The sequence below is a fragment of the Phoenix dactylifera genome, unplaced genomic scaffold, assembly GCF_009389715.1.
Source record: "Phoenix dactylifera cultivar Barhee BC4 unplaced genomic scaffold, palm_55x_up_171113_PBpolish2nd_filt_p 001131F, whole genome shotgun sequence".
In the NCBI taxonomy this organism is placed as follows: domain Eukaryota; kingdom Viridiplantae; phylum Streptophyta; class Magnoliopsida; order Arecales; family Arecaceae; genus Phoenix; species Phoenix dactylifera.
In genome coordinates this window covers 66,924-86,415 of record NW_024068474.1, presented here as the reverse complement: position 1 = coordinate 86,415, position 19,492 = coordinate 66,924, and positions in this window count along the sequence as shown.

The window sequence follows — 19,492 nt, the reverse complement described above, 5'->3', positions numbered from 1 at the left end:
TTCCTTGAAAGATAGGAATCTTCATCTTGATGCTGCCCAGATTATTATCTTTTGAATCATCGGCCTTCTTTCCCCTTCTAGAGTAAGATTCATAATCTAAATCTTCTTCATCATCTTCAAACATCTGCCCCCTCAAAGGTTTGATTCTGCTTGGTGATTCCAAATCATCCATTCGTGCACCAAGCTTAGTAAGTTGATCAGCAATGGCTTTCATCCATAACTTCATATCAACATCTGGTTGTTCACTACCTCCACTACTCATCTTTGTATGCTGCAATCAAAAGATTAGTATAAACAGAATAGGTCCTCACACACTCCTCTCTCGGGTGGACACTCTTTTATGGCTTTTTCTTGATGATGAACTCACACTCTTGCCTTTTACCACTCAAGCCAGCCCTCTTTATGTTCTTGAAAGAATCAAAATCAACAAATCACAAAGAGCGATCAGATGGATGGTGGCAAATCTCCAAGAAAATCAGAATTTTAAGGACTTCGATGAGGCAAATGGTACTCACAAGAAAAATTGTCTTAAAGCATCAAGAACATAAGAAGACTTCAAAAGGAAGTAAAGGATATGTAATAGAAACAACTAGAAAGCAAGGAGAAATAAGAACAAGCTAAGCAGCCTTGTAATACGTAAAACGGTCTTGTAACAAGTGAAACAACCTTGCAACAAGGGGTCTTCAGCTTTGCAACAAGTGAAACAGCCTTGTAATTAATGCCCCTTAATCAATAACCTTCTTTCTTTCTTTCTTTCTTTCTTTCTTTCTTTCTTTTCTTTTCTTTTTTTTTTCGTTTTTTTTTTCGTTTTTTTTTTCCGTCTTTTTTTTTTTTTGAATCAAACTAAGTAACAGAAGATTAAAGAACAAAACAGATTAGAGGAAACAAGAAACACAAGGAACTGAAAAAAAAACAGAAATAAGAGAACGAACAAAGAAACTTAAAGAAATAAAATAAGAACAAAGGAACAAAGATGATAAAGGATAAGTAACCTGATTTCAAGAACCAAAGCTCTGATACCAAATGACAAGAACCCACCAGGAGACCTGCCCTAGGAACCCTTGAATCAATTTGCTATACTTGCCCCGAGATCGCTAGAAAGACAAGTTGTAGGAGATCAGATTAGAACTCCAAGGAAACTAAGTCCTTAAAACCCTAATCCTTGAAGACGCCACAAAGGTTGATCACTCCCTTTGATAAGTCAGAATTTTGTATTCTAATCCAAGAACACAAAAGAGCATAGCAAAGCTTGCCAACACTTTAATTCATTCATAATAATCCCTTGGTTACATATGGCAGCCTTTATATAGGCTTCAAACTAAGCTATTGGAAAGGACACCATCCCCTTTCCAAGGCAATAAGTAAAAAACGTTTTCCAAGTCACAACTTCCAAGTTACAACTTCAAAATAATAAATGACACAACTTTCAAGGTTCCTAACTACGAAGTACATGAATAACTTAGGAAAAACGAGTTGACAAGTCAAAACTTCATGTACAAGTAATTAGAAACACAACAAGACTCAAGCCCAAAAGTACCCACGAAAAATGGGCCTAAATAGCATCTCCACGTGGATCAGCCTTGTTTAATGGCTCCAAGCTTTGTTCTTCAGCATTTACTATGTAAAGATAAGTGATCAATCTTAGTGAAGCCTTAGAGTCTTCTAGAGCAGCCTCCTTCTCTTGAATTTCCATGACTAGTCCATATAAAGCTTCTTTCATTTGTTTTGCCCTTGCTCTAGTCATTGGACCTCCAATTCCTTGTAATGGATCTTTGGAATTAGCTTGAACCATTCGGCCAGCCCCTTGATCTCTATCACCATCTAAAGATCCTTTGCATGGAATTGAAGGTCCTATGACTAGGGCCAAGACTAAGAGGATGAAACAAGCTTTGGATAGCCTGATCATAAAAATCAAAGGAAAAGAAGACCAACGTGAGATAGAGGCTGCACTAATTGGGTCACTTTCATACAATTGGCTGAAGATGCTTTGAGTCCAACCTGAAGACAACACTTTGGAAAGTCCAAATCACATGACAAGAAGCATTCATGGGAAGGCCAACTTTCCTATTATATTTGGATTTTCGTGCATACTTTTGGGGTGATATTTCAGATGATGTTTTGTATTCCCCAAGTCACATTCAGACTTTCTTGTAGTTCCCAAAGTCACTATAATTACTTTGGAATCTTTTTCCTAAGTTCTGGTTACTTTTCTAGGAGTAGGTGTAACATGCATCTTTTCCAAGCCTTGGTAAATGCAGCCTTGGAAAATGCATGACAAGTAGTGCTATGTAATTTCCTAGGAGTTGCTTCTCTTTGAAGCCACTTCAGCCTTAAAATAGCACCTGATTGTACTTGAGAGGGGAAGAACGCATGAATGAAATTTGAGGGTTTCTCTTATGTGAGAGCTTCACCTTTGTTCTTGGATTAGAACTTGATAGTGTTGGTTCTACCGGCAGGTCGCGGTTAGGGTCACGCTTCTTTTGATAACTTTGGTTCTACCGGCAGGTCGCGGTTAGGGTCAAGTTCCTCATTCTCTACCTGTTTCCAGGACGGTCCGAAGTGTGCTCTTATCATTTGGTATCAGAGCCCGGTTCCTGAAATCAGGTGTTATCTATCCTTTGTGTGTTTATCTTGTTTAATTCAAAAAAAAAAAAGGTGTTCCGCTGTTGTTTATCTCTATATCCTTGGTGACATCTTCCTTTAATCGGTTTGTGTCATCGTCCTTGTTTCTTTCTGTTCTGCTATTTCAAAAAAAAAAAAAAAAAAAAGAGAAGGAAGAAAGAAGAAGAAGAAAAAAAGAAAAAAAAAAAGAAAAAAATTCGGGGCAGATTTTGCTTCTAATTTCCTTGTGGGTTCTTTAACGCTTCCATTGAATTGTTCTCAATTCAAACCTTCCTTGAACCCTTTGTTGGTTCCAATTAAATTGTTCCTTGCGAGTTCTTGTTCCCTAAGGTTATCATCGACTCCTTACTGTTTCCTGTTGTGTAGAAACATCCAAAAGGTTCTTATTTAAGAGCTCATAAGGTGAAGCTAAGTGGTAAAAGGCAAGAGGGTGAGATCATCATCAAGAAAAAGCCATAAAAGAGTGTCCACCAGAGAGAGGAGTGTGTGAGGACCTATTCTGTTTATACTAATCTTTTGATTGCAGCATACAAAGATGAGTAGTGAAGGTAGTAAACAACCAGATGTTGATATGAAGTTATGGATGAAAGCCATTGCTGATCAACTTACTAAGCTTGGTGCACGAATGAATGATTTGGAATCACCAAGCAGACTCAAACCTTTGAGGGGGCGGATGTTTGAAGAAGAAGAAGAAGAGGAGTATTCGGATGGAAGAAGTAATAGAAGGAGGCAAAGAGATGAATCAAGAAAAGACAGTCATTTGGGAAGTATTAAGATGACAATCCCTGCATTCCAAGGTAAAAATGATCCTGAATTATATTTAGAGTGGGAGAGAAAGGTTGAACATGTGTTTGAATGTCATAATTATTCCGAGGAGAAGAGGGTTAAACTAGCCATTGTTGAGTTCCATGATTATGCTAGTATTTGGTGGGATCAAATGGTGACTAGTAGACGTAGAAATGGGGAGAGGCCTATTGGTACATGGGATGAGATGAAGGCTGTCATGAGAAAAAGGTTTGTACCCAGCCACTACTATAGAGATTTGCACAGGAAATTGCAAAGTCTAACTCAAGGCTCCATGAGTGTGGAAGATTACTATAAGGAGATGGAAATAGCCATGATTAGAGCCAATGTTGAAGAAGACCGAGAGGCAACTATGGCTAGATTCATTGGAGGTTTAAAGAAGGAGATAGCTGATGTGGTAGAATTGCAACATTATATAGAGATGGAGGATTTGCTGCACAAAGCTATTCTAGTGGAAAGGTAATTGAAAGCTAAGAGTACTTCCAAATTTATTACTAGTTCCTCATGAAAATCGAATTGGCAAAATAACAAATCTGTGTCAAAGCCAAAAGAAGATGCAAAGGCCAAAAATTCGATTGCTGCACCTAAAGGTAAAATGGAAACTAATTCATCCTCTAGATCTCGTGATATCAAATGTTTCAGGTGTCAAGGAGTTGGACATATTGCTTCTCAATGTCCAAACAAAAGAGCCATGATACTGCTGGATAATGGAGACATAGAGAGTGTGAGCTCAAGTGATGATGACATGCCACCATTGGAGGATTGTAGTGATATTGAAGTTGCTGAACCTGTTGTTGGAGATGTGCTTGTTACTAGGCGTGCTCTCAACATGCAACCTAAGGCGGGTGGTAATGAGGAGCAACGTGAGCATATATTTCATACAAGATGCCATATAAACGACAAGGTATGCAGCTTAATCATTGATAGTGGGAGTTGCACTAATGTTGCTAGCACCTTGTTGGTTGAAAAATTGAGTTTGCCCACATTAAAGCACCCTAATCCATATAGACTTCAGTGGCTGAATGATTGTGGAGACATAAGGGTGACTAAGCAAGTGATGATTTCATTTTCCATCGGTAAATACAAGGATGAAGTTCTTTGTGATGTGGCACCTATGCATGCTGGACATCTACTTCTTGGGCGTCCGTGGCAATTTGATAGAAGGGTTATTCACGATGGGTACAAAAATAGATACACTCTTGTTATGAACAATCACACTATTGTTTTAACACCTCTCCAACCAACCGAGGCCTATGCTGATCAAATCAGAATTACAAGAGAGTGTAAGTTGAGAGAGGAACAATTGAGCATTCAAGAAAAAGAGAGGAAAGATAAGAAAAATGAGAGTCAGCAGACGAAAGAAAAGAATAAATCAGAATCCAAAGAAGAGAAAAAAAAGAGAGTGAGTGCATTTGCAAGCAAAAGAGAGGTTGAGAGTGCCTTGTTAGCAAAAGAGCAGCTACTTGTGCTCATACACATGTCACGGCTCCTCGAATCGGGGCTGGACCGGACGCGGATCAAGGTATAAACCAGATCAGGTCGCTGGACGGGTTCGAGGTCTGACGGTGCTCTCTAGAGATTTGGGCAACTTGGAGACCAAATCTGGACCCTAGGATCACCTAGGGAAACGTGTGCAAGATGTAGGTGGAATACCCAAGAGCATGGGGCCGTGGGCACGTGCTCCAAGGCGTGTATTGTTGAGAATACATGCTGGTTCATCATTAGGAGGAAAGCTGCTGCAACGAGACTGATTCAGCGTTGTGGGCTTATCTCGAAGCATGGACTGAATCCGGAAAATTGGGATGCATGGAAATGTGTGCCACTGATGGAGGAACGTGGCATAAGTCTCCAGAAGGCAAGGGACACGTTTTAACACGTTTTTATAACTGAAAACGTGTATGGTTAGAAGACGTGGCTGAAACGCTGTTTCCACGCGCTTTCACTTTGAGGGGCATTTTGGGAACTCTACAGAGTCCGTTCAAAGTGGAAAAGGTGCCATCTGGAAGGATTCTTCGTCCTGAATCCAACGAATCTAGTTTCATGGTAATCGGAGTTCGTTTGAGGCACGAACTTGGCTGGTTTATCTGATTGCGCAGAATCCTGCGGGAATCGGGGTTTTCCTATCTTATCTAGAATTCATCCTTATCTTGTGCATGGGAAGTTGAGTTCGTGAGGGACTTGTAACTAGAGGTTGTTCCTCTATAAGAGGACCCTCAAAGGGGAGGATTGGTATCCGGTAGAGCTGGAGAGGCCAAGAGAGCTTATTGTAATCAGTTGAGTGGTTATTCAATAAAGTTCTCTTCCCCTACATTTCTTCTTCTCCTTCGTGGTATTTTCTGGTGTTGTGTTTCGCTGCATTATTGTTGTTAGGCGTGACCTAAGTCATAGAGACTAGGTACCCACGCCAGGAAGGCTGATCGGTTATCTTCGATAGACCGAGCCGCACGTTGTTGGGATTCGCTTTGTAATCCCTTCGTTCGTGTCACACAAGGATGTTTATTTCACTAACGAACTCAATTCTTCTTTGCCTAGTATGGTTGCTTCTTTGTTACAGGAATTTGGTGATATTTTTCCAGAAGAAATTCCCCATGGATTACCTCCTACAAGAGGTATTGAGCATCAGATTGACTTAATTCCAGGTTCTTCAATCCCAAATAGACCAGCCTACAGAACAAGTCCAGAGGAAGCAAAAGAAATTCAAAGGCAAGTAGATGAGTTGCTGCAAAAGGGATTTGTGAGGGAGAGTCTTAGCCCGTGTTCTGCTCCTGTGATCTTGGTTCCGAAGAAAGATGGGACGTGGCGCATGTGTACGGACTGCCGAGCCATAAATAAAATCACTGTAAAGTATCGATATCCTATCCCTAGATTGGATGATATGCTTGATGAATTGCATGGTTCGTGTGTGTTTTCTAAAATAGATTTGAAGAGTGGATACTATCAAATTCGCATGAAAGAAGGTGATGAATGGAAAACAGCTTTTAAAACAAAATATGGTTTATATGAGTGGATGGTGATGCCATTTGGCTTATCTAATGCACCCAGCACCTTCATGAGGTTAATGAACCATGTTTTGCATTCTTTCATTGGGAAATTTGTTGTAGTGTATTTTGATGATATTTTGATTTATAGCAAAACCTTAGATGAACATGTTAATCATTTGCATGTTGTTCTTAATGTTTTGAGAGAAAACAAATTATATGCTAATCTTAAAAAGTGTTCATTTTGCCATGAATCTGTTGTGTTTTTGGGTTTTGTTGTAAGCTCGAAAGGAATAAGTATGGATGAGGAGAAGGTAAGGGCAATTAGAGAATGGCCTACACCTAAGAATGCAAATGAGGTAAGAAGTTTTCATGGTTTAGCAAGTTTTTATAGAAGGTTTGTAAAGAACTTTAGTTCTATTGCTGCACCTTTGAATGAACTTGTTAAAAAGAATGTTGTGTTTAAGTGGAATGAAGTGCATGAGGAAGCTTTTAATTCATTAAAAGAAAAATTGACCAATGCACCTTTGCTTTGTTTGCCTAATTTTGATAAAGCTTTTGAAATTGAATGTGATGCATCTGGTGTTGGCATAGGGGCCGTACTAATGCAGGACTCTAAACCAATTGCTTACTTTAGTGAAAAGCTTAATGGGGCATCATTGAATTATTCCACGTATGACAAAGAGTTGTACGCTTTGGTGAGAGCTTTGCAAACTTGGCAACACTACTTGTGGTCAAGGGAATTCATAATTCATTCTGACCATCAAAGCTTGAAGTTTCTAAGATCTCAAGGTAAGCTTCAAAAAAGACATGCCAAGTGGTTGGAATTCATTGAGATGTTTCCTTATGTAATCAAGTACAAGAATGGTAAGGAAAACAAAGTGGCTGACGCATTGTCCAGAAGGTATGCATTGCTTACTTCTTTGCAAACTAAATTACTTGGTTTTGAGTTTATAAAGGACTTATATGCTAATGATTCTGACTTTGGCCAAGTATGGGATTCTTGTTCTAAACATGCTTTTGGGGACTATTATAGGCATGATGGTTTCTTGTTTAAGAAAAATAAGTTGTGTGTGCCTGTTTGTTCCTTGCGTGAAATGCTAGTTAGAGAAAGTCATGGTGGTGGATTGATGGGACATTTTGGGATAAAAAGGATCTTAGAAATATTGCATGAGCATTTTTATTGGTCTAACATGAAGCATGATGTGCAATCGGTCTGTGATAAGTGCATAGCATGCAAACAAGCTAAATCTAAAGTCATGCCCCATGGCTTCTATACACCTTTGCCTGTGTCTAATCAACCCTGGACTGATATTTCAATGGATTTCGTGTTAGGATTACCTCGATCTCAAGGTGGCAAAGATAGTATATTTGTCGTTGTTGATAGGTTTAGTAAAATGGCACATTTCATTGCATGCTCTAAAACCAATGATGCAACACATATTGCTGATCTATTCTTTAAAGAGATAATGCGCTTGCATGGATTGCCTAGAACAATAGTAAGTGATAGGGATGTAAAGTTCCTAAGTCATTTTTGGAAAACTTTGTGGAATAAACTAGGAACAAAACTCTTATTTTCTACTGTTGCACATCCTCAAACGGATGGACAAACTGAAGTAGTAAATAGAACACTTACTACCTTGTTGCGTGCTATCATTCAAAAGAATTTGAAAAATTGGGAGAAATGCTTGCCACATGTTGAGTTTGCTTATAATAGAACTGTTCATTCTACTACTTCTTATTCTCCTTTTGAAGTTGTGTATGGCTTTAATCCTTTGACTCCTTTAGACATCTTACCTTTGCCTACTAATGAGTGTACCAATTTGGATGATAAGAAAAAGGCGGATACTATTAGGGAACTGCATGCAAAAGTTCGAGCCAACATTGAGAGGAAGAATGAGCAATATGCAAAGCAAGCAAATAAGGGGCGTATTAAAGTTATTTTTGAACCAGGAGATTGGGTTTGGGTTCATATGAGGAAGGAGAGGTTTCCCACTCAAAGAAAATCTAAGCTGCAAACAAGAGGAGATGGTCCCTTCCAAGTTCTAGAGAAGATCAATGACAATGCCTACAAGTTGGACTTGCCAAGTGAATTTGGTAATGTAAGTGCTACCTTTAATGTGGCTGATCTATCTTTGTTTGATGTAGGTGATGAATCTGATTCGAGGACGAATCCTTTTGAAGAGGGAGGGAATGATAGAGACGCAACCAATGATAGAGACGCAACCAGCCCATCTAAAGATCCTTTGCATGGAATTGAAGGTCCTATGACTAGGGCCAAGACTAAGAGGATGAAACAAGCTTTGGATAGCCTGATCATAAAAATCAAAGGAAAAGAAGACCAACGTGAGATAGAGGCTGCACCTAATTGGGTCACTTTCATACAATTGGGTGAAGATGCTTTGAGTCCAACCTGAAGACAACACTTTGGAAAGTCCAAATCACATGACAAGAAGCATTCATGGGAAGGCCAACTTTCCTATTATATTTGGATTTTCGTGCATACTTTTGGGGTGATATTTCAGATGATGTTTTGTATTCCCCAAGTCACATTCAGACTTTCTTGTAGTTCCCAAAGTCACTATAATTACTTTGGAATCTTTTTCCTAAGTTCTGGTTACTTTTCTAGGAGTAGGTGTAACATGCATCTTTTCCAAGCCTTGGTAAATGCAGATTTGGAAAATGCATGACAAGTAGTGCTATGTAATTTCCTAGGAGTTGCTTCTCTTTGAAGCCACTTCAGCCTTAAAATAGCACCTGATTGTACTTGAGAGGGGAAGAACGCATGAATGAAATTTGAGGGTTTCTCTTATGTGAGAGCTTCACCTTTGTTCTTGGAATAGAACTTGATAGTGTTGGTTCTACCGGCAGGTCGCGGTTAGGGTCACGCTTCTTTTGATAACTTTGGTTCTACCGGCAGGTCGCGGTTAGGGTCAAGTTCCTCATTCTCTACCTGTTTCCAGGACGGTCTGAAGTGTGCTCTTATCAGTAGGCCATTCTCTAATTGCCTTTACCTTCTCCTCATCCGCACTTATTCCTTTCGAGCTTACAACAAAACCCATAAACACAATAGATTCATGGCAGAATGAACACTTTTTAAGATTAGCATATAATTTGTTTTCTCTCAAAACATTAAGAACAACATGCAAATGATTAACATGTTCATCTAAGGTTTTGCAATAAATCAAAATATCATCAAAATACACTACAACAAAGTTTCCAATGAAAGAACGCAAAACATGGTTCATTAACCTCATGAAGGTGCTGGGTGTATTAGATAAGCCAAATGGCATCACCATCCACTCATATAAACCATATTTTGTTTTAAAAGCTGTTTTCCATTCATCACCTTCTTTCATGCGAATTTGATAGTATCAACTCTTCAAATCTATTTTAGAAAACACACACGTACCATGCAATTCATCAAGCATATCATCCAATCTAGGAATAGGATATCGATACTTTACAGTGATTTTATTTATGGCTCGGCAGTCCGTACACATGCGCCACGTCCCATCTTTCTTCGGAACCAAGATCACAGGAGCAGAACATGGGCTAAGACTCTCCCTCACAAATCCTTTTTGCAGCAACTCATCTACTTGCCTTTGAATTTCTTTTGCTTCCTCTGGACTTGTTCTGTAGGTTGGTCTATTTGGGATTGAAGAACCTGGAATTAAGTCAATCTGATGCTCAATACCTCTTGGGGAGGTAATCCATGGAGAATTTCTTCTGAAAAAATATCACCAAATTCCTGTAACAAAGAAGCAACCATACTAGGCAAAAAGAATTGAGTTCGTTAGTGAAATAAACATCCTTGTGTATGAGCACAAGTAGCTGCTCTTTTGTTAACAAGGCACTCTCAACCTCTCTTTTGCTTGCAAATGCACTCACTCTCTTTTTTTTCTCTTCTTTGGATTCTGATTTATTCTTTTCTTTCTTCTGCTCACTCTCATTTATTCGAAGTTATGCGCCCCACTGACGGATTTGTTAAAGAAGGATCGACCATGGCGGTGGTCAAACCAATGTCAGGAGGCGTTTGATCGTCTCAAGCAGGCGGTCACGGCGGAGCCGGTCCTCGTGCTACCGGACTTTTCTATTTCTTTTGAAGTCCACACCGACGCATCAGATTTTGCCACTGGAGGGGTGCTCATGCAGGAAGGGCGCCCAGTGGCCTACGAGAGTCGGAAGTTGAACGACATCGAGCGCAAGTATACGGTTCATGAAAAGGAGATGACTGCAATTGTGTACTGTCTTCGAACCTGGCGTCATTACCTCCTCGGATCTAAGTTTGTGGTGCGCACGGATAACGTGGCCACAAGCTACTTTCAGACCCAACCAAAACTCACCCCCAAGCAGGCGAGATGGCAGCAGTTTCTGGCTGAATTCGATTTCGACATCGAGTACAAGCCGGGCCGAACTAATTTAGTCCCTGATGCTTTGAGTAGAAAGGCACAGCTGGCTGCAGTCTCTTCCTTTTCCGGACCAGCAAGTAACCTAATGGAGAGGGTCAAGACCGAGATGGAGAAGGATCAATGGGCCACTTCCATGGGTGAACTCATCAAAGACGGCAAGGCGCGCCGTTTCTGGACCGAAGGAGGGCTGATTTTGACACGAGGGCGACATGTCTATGTGCCTTCAGGTGGAGGGCTGAGGCGCGAGGTGTTGCGAGAACACCATGATTCTATGTGGGCGGGACACCAGGGGGTGCATCGGACCCAAGCTCTCATAGAACATAACTACTATTGGCCGAAGATGCGGGATGACATCGAGGAGTATGTTCGCACTTGTCTACTATGCCAACAAGACAAGGTTGAACATCGACGGCCTGCGGGGTTGTTGGAGCCATTACCTATACCAGAGCGTCCGTGGGAGAGTGTCTCCATGGACTTCATCATAGGACTACCTCTGGCGGATGGGAACAGCTCTATCATGGTAGTGGTGGATCGCTTCTCGAAGTACGGAGTCTTCATTGCAGCACCTACTACTTGCCATGCGGAGGACGTGGCGCGGTTGTTCTTTACATATGTGGTGAAATATTGGGGGATACCGCGGAGTATCGTTTCTGATCGTGATGCTCACTTCACGGGAAGGTTCTGGACGGAGTTATTTCGGATACTCGGAACGGAGCTGAAGATGTCCACGGCCTTCCACCCTCAGACCGATGGCCAAACAGAGCGAACCAATGCATTATTGGAGATGTATTTGAGGCACTATGTGAGTGCCAACCAGCGGGATTGGGTGCGACTCTTGGACCAAGCCCAATTCAGCTACAACTTACAGCGATCGGAGTCGACAGGTAAATCACCATTCGAGGTGATTACAGGGCTGCAACCAGACACTCCGGAAAGTATCGCAGCGGACTACATGGGACGTAGTCCGACCGCCTACAGGTTCGTGAGGGATCTGAAGGAGGATACAGATTTGGTTCAGGTCTCCTTGTGGAAGGCGACCAAACGGATGAAGAAGTGGGCTGACATAAAGCGGCGGGCAGCTGAATTTCAGGTTGGTGATCGGGTATTGGTGAAGCTTTATCATCACATGAAATTGAAGTCGGGCTACCACAAAGCACTTGTGAGGAGGTATGAAGGTCCCTTCATCATCACACATCGAATTGGAGAGACAGCATACCGATTGTCGCTGCCTTCCAAGCTGAAAGTGCACCCGGTGTTCCACGTGTCCTTGTTGAAACCATTCAAAGAGGACACAACTGACCCTTCCCGGGCTCGAAGCGGGCGAGCTCCAGTGGCCGTACGAGTTCATTACACCAAGAAGGTCTCTGAAATCAAGGCGGACAGGAAAAAGGGTAACCGTGTGCAATACTTTGTCCGATGGAAAGGATTATCAGATTCAGAAGCAAGCTGGAAATATGGTGACGAACTATGGCAGTTCGAAGACATCATCAACGAGTACCGCCTAGTCAGGGGCGACTTCGGCTTAGGTGGGGGAGGGTGTCACGGCTCCTCGAATCGGGGCTGGACCGGACGCGGATCAAGGTATAAACCAGATCAGGTCGCTGGACGGGTTCGAGGTCTGACGGTGCTCTCTAGAGATTTGGGCAACTTGGAGACCAAATCTGGGCCCTAGGATCACCTAGGGAAACGTGTGCAAGATGTAGGTGGAATACCCAAGAGCATGGGGCCGTGGGCACGTGCTCCAAGGCGTGTATTGTTGAGAATACATGCTGGTTCATCATTAGGAGGAAAGCTGCTGCAACGAGACTGATTCAGCGTTGTGGGCTTATCTCGAAGCATGGACTGAATCCGGGAAATTGGGATGCATGGAAATGTGTGCCACTGATGGAGGAACGTGGCATAAGTCTCCAGAAGGCAAGGGACACGTTTTAACACGTTTTTATAACTGAAAACGTGTATGGTTAGAAGACGTGGCTGAAACGCTGTTTCCACGCGCTTTCACTTTGAGAGGCATTTTGGGAACTCTACAGAAGTCCGTTCAAAGTGGAAAAGGTGCCATCTGGAAGGATTCTTCGTCCTGAATCCAACGAATCTAGTTTCATGGTAATCGGAGTTCGTTTGAGGCACGAACTTGGCTGTTTTATCTGATTGCGCAGAATCCTGCGGGATCGGGGTTTTCCTATCTTATCTAGAATTCATCCTTATCTTGTGCATGGGAAGTTGAGTTCGTGAGGGACTTGTAACTGGAGGTTGTTCCTCTATAAGAGGACCCTCAAAGGGGAGGGATTGGTATCCGGTAGAGCTGGAGAGGCCAAGAGAGCTTATTGTAATCAGTTGAGTGGTTATTCAATAAAGTTCTCTTCCCCTACATTTCTTCTTCTCCTTCGTGGTGTTTTCTGGTGTTGTGTTTCGCTGCATTATTGTTGTTAGGCGTGACCTAAGTCATAGAGACTAGGTACCCACGCCAGGAAGGCTGATCGGTTATCTTTGATAGACTGAGCCGCACGTTGTTGGGATTCGCTTTGTAATCCCTTCGTTCGTGTCAGTATATTAAAATTCTTCGATCTGATCGAGGAGAGGAATATCTCTCCATTGATTTCTTGACTTATCTGGAAGAGAATGGGATTCTGTCTCAGTGGACAGAACACCTCAACATAACGGTGTATCTGAAAGGAGGAACAGGACTCTGTTAGACATGGTCCGGTCCATGATGGGTTTCGCTAGCCTGCCTTTATCCTTTTGGGGATATGCTCTAGAATCTGCCTGCTATATCTTAATTAAGGTTCCTAGTAAATCTGTAATTAAAACTCCACATGAGATGTGGACTGGGCGTAAGCCAGTGATCACTCACCTAAGAGTTTGGGGGTGTAAGGCCTATGTCAAGCGTTTGAAAGCAGATAAGCTAGAATCCAAGTCTGATAATTGTTTCTTCGTCGGATATCCAAAAGAAACCTTAGGGTATTACTTCTATAATACTAATACGCAAAAGTTGTTTGTCTGTAATAGGGCTGTTTTTCTTGAGAAGGAGTTCCTTGGTGAAGGAGCTAACAGCTCTGATGTTGCACTTAAGGAAGTTCAACGTATAGAAGAACCAGTACAGACTAAAGAACCGGATTTGATTAGATCAGATCCAGAACCCATTACAGAGACATCCGTGAGACGATCCGGTAGAGTACCGCATCAGCCGGACAGATACTATGGTTTTCTGGTCTGGGACGGTGAACCTGTTGGTCTCGATGAGAACACAGAGGATCCCGTCACCTACATGGATGCTATGCAAAGGTCTGATTCTGAGAAATGGTTTAATGCCATGAAATCCGAAATGAAGTCCATTGAGGTCAATGATGTATGGACATTGGTTGACCCACCTGAAGGAATCAAACCCATTGGGTGTAAATGGATCTTCAAGAGGAAGAGAGGTGCAGACGGAAATGTGGAAACCTACAAAGCCCGTCTAGTTGCCAAGGGATTTCGCCAACGTTATGGCATAGACTATGACGAGACGTTTTCTCCCGTGGCAATGCTGAAATCCAATCGGATCATACTTGCGATAGCTGCACATCTGGACTTAGAGATTTGGCAGATGGATGTTAAAACCGCTTTTCTGAATGGAGATTTAGAGGAGCAGGTGTATACGATACAACCTGAGGGTTTTATTTCTGCAGATGAATCTAAGGTATGCAAGCTTCAGAAGTCCTTATACGGACTGAAGCAGGCTTCTCGGAATTAGAACATACGCTTTGATACGGTGATCAAGACGTATGGCTTCGTTAGGAACGGAGAGGAACCTTGCATATATAAGTGGGTAAATAGTTCAGTAGTGATGTTTCTTGTACTGTATGTGGATGCTATTCTTTTAATAGGGAATGACATTCCTGCACTACAGGAAATAAAGATCTGGCTGTCATCACAGTTCTCCATGAAAGATCTAGGAGATGCATTCTACATCCTAGGGATGAAGATCTATAGGGATAGGTCTAAAAGGTTGCTTGGGTTATCCCAGTCCACGTACATAAATACTGTGCTGAAATGATTTAGTATGGAAAATTCCAAGAAAGGCTATCTTCCGATAGGTCATGGAATCACTCTTTCTAAAGAAGATTGCCCGACAACTCCCCAAGAAAGAGAGCGTATGAGTAGAATTTCATATGCCTCAGCTGTGGGATCTATTATGTATGCTATGATATGTACTAGACCAGATGTGGCGTATTCACTAGGAGTAGTGAGTAGGTACCAATCTGACCCAGGAGAGAGCCACTGGAAAGTTGTAAAGACTATTCTCAAATATTTGAGAAATACTAAGGATAAGTGGCTTGTTTATGGAGATACTGAGTTGAGACTTGTCGGTTATACCGATTCAAGTTTTCAATCAGACCGTGATGATAGCAAGTCTGTGTCTGGTTATGTGTTTACCCTGTTAGGTGGGGCCGTGTGCTGGAAAAGTTCCAAGCAGCATACCGTGGCAGACTCTGTATGCAAGGCTGAATACATTGCTGCATCTGATGCCGCCAAAGAAGCTGTCTGGTTACGAAAGTTCATTGCTGAGCTAGGAGTTACACCCTCCGCTGATGGACCAGTCCGACTATACTGTGAGAGCACTGGGGCCATCGTTCAAGCTAAGGAACCAAAGGCACACCAGCGCACCAAGCACATTCTGCGCCGGTATCACCTTGTTCGTGAGATAGTAGAACGAGGTGATGTTGATCTTCAAAAGATTAACGGGAAGGATAACTTAGCCGACCCCTTCACTAAGGCCCTCAGTGTAAAGGAGTTTGACCATCATTACTTGAAGATGGGTATACGATACTGTACTGATTGGCTTTAGGTCAAGTGGGAGTTGTTGGGAATTATGTCCTAAATCCAATCAATTGTTGATTGTAAATATATTTGAATCAATTATAAATAATATGGTATTCATTCATCACCAGAACATCTTCACAAACTCCGATGTGATGAAGTCCTTAGGACTGCATTGTGTAATGAAATATGATTTTGTCACACAGGTCCTTAAATGTTCATGACCGTATGATATACTATTAATAGGACTATTATCGGGCGTAGGTCATTGTGTATCATAATTGTTGGTTGTCTTCCAAACCAAAGAGTATAGAGATACTAGTATGGTATACAGGTGAATGTACGTTCACTGAACGTGACCAATTGACGGACTCTCTCTTGTCAAGAGTTGTTCCGAGTGGATATGGGTATATGTATCCTTTAGACCTGAGATTGCAACCGGTGGCTTGCAAGCAACTCACTGTACTTTGGTGCCGGACTATCTGGATTTCTAATCCAGCGACGGAAGGTTTCTGGGTCCAGTCAAGTACTTGTGGTAGTCAGTTGCAGATCAAGATGGGATTGACCTCCTTAGAAATAAGGATGAATGCCTTGTGTTTTCAATTAAGTAGTACCCTGGCCAGGGAAAGTCAAATCTCTATCACTTGACTTATTGAATTGAAACATATTTTCGGATGGATCGTTTCAGGGTAGACAGACTCTGAACCCACCCTGGGCATTTTCTGATCAAGAGGATGAATTATGCGGTAACCATAGCCCATAGGTTCTAGAATGTTGCTTTGCATCTATTCGGCCTATCCGGTCGTCGGATCCCATTGCTAGATGGTTACATTGATTAGTGCAGGAAGTGTTCTTGTACTACCGGCTTATGCTCAAACCTGTGAGGTCACACGCTTAGAAGTTTCTGGATTGATCAAATGGCTGATTGACGATTGAGAATCGTCTAGAGGTAAAATTGTCAATGTGATTGACTGATTGCCCTAAGCAATTGTTGCTTGAAAAGTTAATTGGTCATTGGATCACTGATTAGACTCAATTTGCCCCCTACCAAATTAGATTTGGCTTGAGTCAAATTGGACTTGGACTTCTTGCCCATGTGGGACCCACGTCCTGCCTATGTGGGACCCACATACTGTATGTGGGACCCACGTCCTGCTTAGGTGGGACGCACATACTGTATGTGGGACCCACATTCCGATCGCCCTCCAAGCCACGTCATCCTTTTGCATGAGTGACACGTGGCGGAGCAGGACACCTCTTTTGCTTGCATGCGTGACATGTGGCGGAGCAGGACACCTCTTTTGCTTGCATGTGTGACATGTGGCGGGCCTGGACACCTCACACTCCTCCTGATGTCATCCATGACATCGCCCTCCAGGCCACCTCACCCTTTGCATGCATGACACGTGGCGGAGCAGGATACCTCTTTTTCTTGCATGTGTGATATGTGTCCTGGCAGGACACCTCACAGGACACCTCATAGGGACACCTCACCTTCTTCTTGGCCTATAAATAGGCCACCCCTCTTCCTTCTTCTCTACACAAAAAGGGCACAAGAGAAAGAGAGTGAGAGGAGAGAGTAGCTCTGAAGGTGAAAGCCCAAGAAGGAGTTCTTGAGCTGTGAAGGTCCATCTTCTTCCTTCTCCCTTTCAGCCAACCTTCTGCCTCCCTGCGAGCTAGCACTCCCCGGGAAGCTGATCATTCCGGAGCTTCGCGTGGATGAGTCATCGAGGCCGGACGCTTGTGTGGCTGCGAAGCATCCTTGAAGGAACCCCCTTCTAAAGGTAAGAGACCTGATCTCTTTTATGGTTGAGATATGATCTCAATCTTCATATCACAAGAAGTTGTGATTTATGCATATTTATTTGAATCACACAATTCTCGGGATCTGAGGGCTTTGTGAAATTTGGTATCAAAGCAAAGGATTAGTGAAGACTATCCGATTTCCGGAAACTCTCACGCGTGATCGTGTGACGAAGCATGGCTCTCCACCCGGGGGCTCATATGATGAGTGCTTTGATAGGCACGCGCGGGTGTCACCCTATGTATTAGGACTGAGCCTGCGCCACATGTGATGTGTAGTTGAAGACTGTCTTCGACTGGTATCGGTGTTAAAATATCTAAAATATCAAGCATGTTATGGGTTAAAATGCTTAACCCGTTCTTTCCGCATAAAAATTTTCTGAAATTCATGCTTAGCCCTCTGCACGCATACTATCAATGAAAAACCTCGTCCATTTTGTAGATCCAGTAGGATCTCACATCCTCCTGAAAGATACTTAGGTATGCTTACAGAGGAAATAGAGGAAGAGCTCCTCATGGGAGAAAGAGATCATAGTAATGGTTCCAAGACCTACAACGAAGCGATGTTAGACATCGACTCCGAAAAATGGATGGATGCGATAAAGTCAGAAATAGACTCCATGCATTCCATCCAAATATGGACTTAGTAGATCCGCCTGAAGGGATAGTACCTATCGGGTGTAAATGGATCTACAAAAGAAAAATGGGTTCGGATGGCAAGGTAGAGACGTATAAGGCAAGGTTGGTAGCAAAAGATTATAGTCAGCGCGAAGGCATTGACTATCAGGATACCTTTTCACCGGTAGCCATGCTGAAGTTCATTCGAACATTGCTTGCCATTGCAGCTTATCATGATTATGAGATATGACAGATGGATGTAAAAACTGTATTTCTTAATGGATATCTTAAGAAAGATATCTATATCGAACAGCCTCAGGGTTTCACTTCCAGTGATGGTGATCACAAGGTCTGCAAGCTGCAAAGATCCATTTATGGACTAAAGCAAGCATCTCGGAGTTGGAACACTCGTTTCGATGATGTGATCAAATTGTTTGATATCATCAAGAATGAAGAGGAACCATGTGTATACAAAAAGGTCAGTGGGAGGGCTATAGTATTCCTCGTATTGTACATGGATGATATACTCCTGATTGGGAATGATATTCCCATGCTCACATCGGTCAAGTTATGGTTGTCTAAGAAGTTCTCCATGAAAGACCTAGGTGAAGCATCTTATATTTTGGGGATTAAGGTCTATAGAGATAGATCTAAGAGGATGCTTGGCCTATCACAGAAAATGTACATAGAGGAAGTGCTGAAGAGGTTCAGCATGGAAAACTCTAAGAGGGGATTGTTACCCTAAGGCATGGATAAATCTCTCCAAAAAGATGTGCCCCAAAATATCTGAAGAGATTCAGCGCATGAGTAGGATTCCTTATGCATCGGCAATAGGAAGCCTCATGTATGCCATGCTATGATTCGACCTGATATAGCACATGCTATGAGTGTCACGAGCAGATATCTGTCAAATTCATGCGAGAAGCATTGGATAGCTGTGAAAAATATCCTTAAGTACTTGAGAAGGACTAAGGATATATTTTTGGTCTTTGGGGGAGGCACAGAATTAAAGATAGAAGGATATATTGATTCAGACTTCATGACTGACCCTGATGATAGAAAGTCTACATCAGGATATGTATTCTTATGCAATGGAGGATCGGTAAATTGGAAGAGTTGCAAGCAACCGATTATTGCAGATTCTACCATGAAAGCAGAGTACATTACTGCATCGGATGCTGCGAAGGAAGCATTCTGGTACAAGATGTTTGTCGAAGAGCTAGGAGTCATGTCATCAGATGCCATAACCTTTTTCTGCGACAACAACGGTGCCATAGCACTTGCTAAGAAGCCGAGGTCTCACCAGAAGTCCAAGCACATAGAGCGGCGATTTCATCTAATTCGCGACTACCTCAAAAAAAAATATGTAGAGGTGCAGAGAGTAGACTCCACTAATAACGTAGCGGACCTATTTACTAAGTAGCTGAGTCAGAAGAAATTAGAAGTCCATATTGAGAA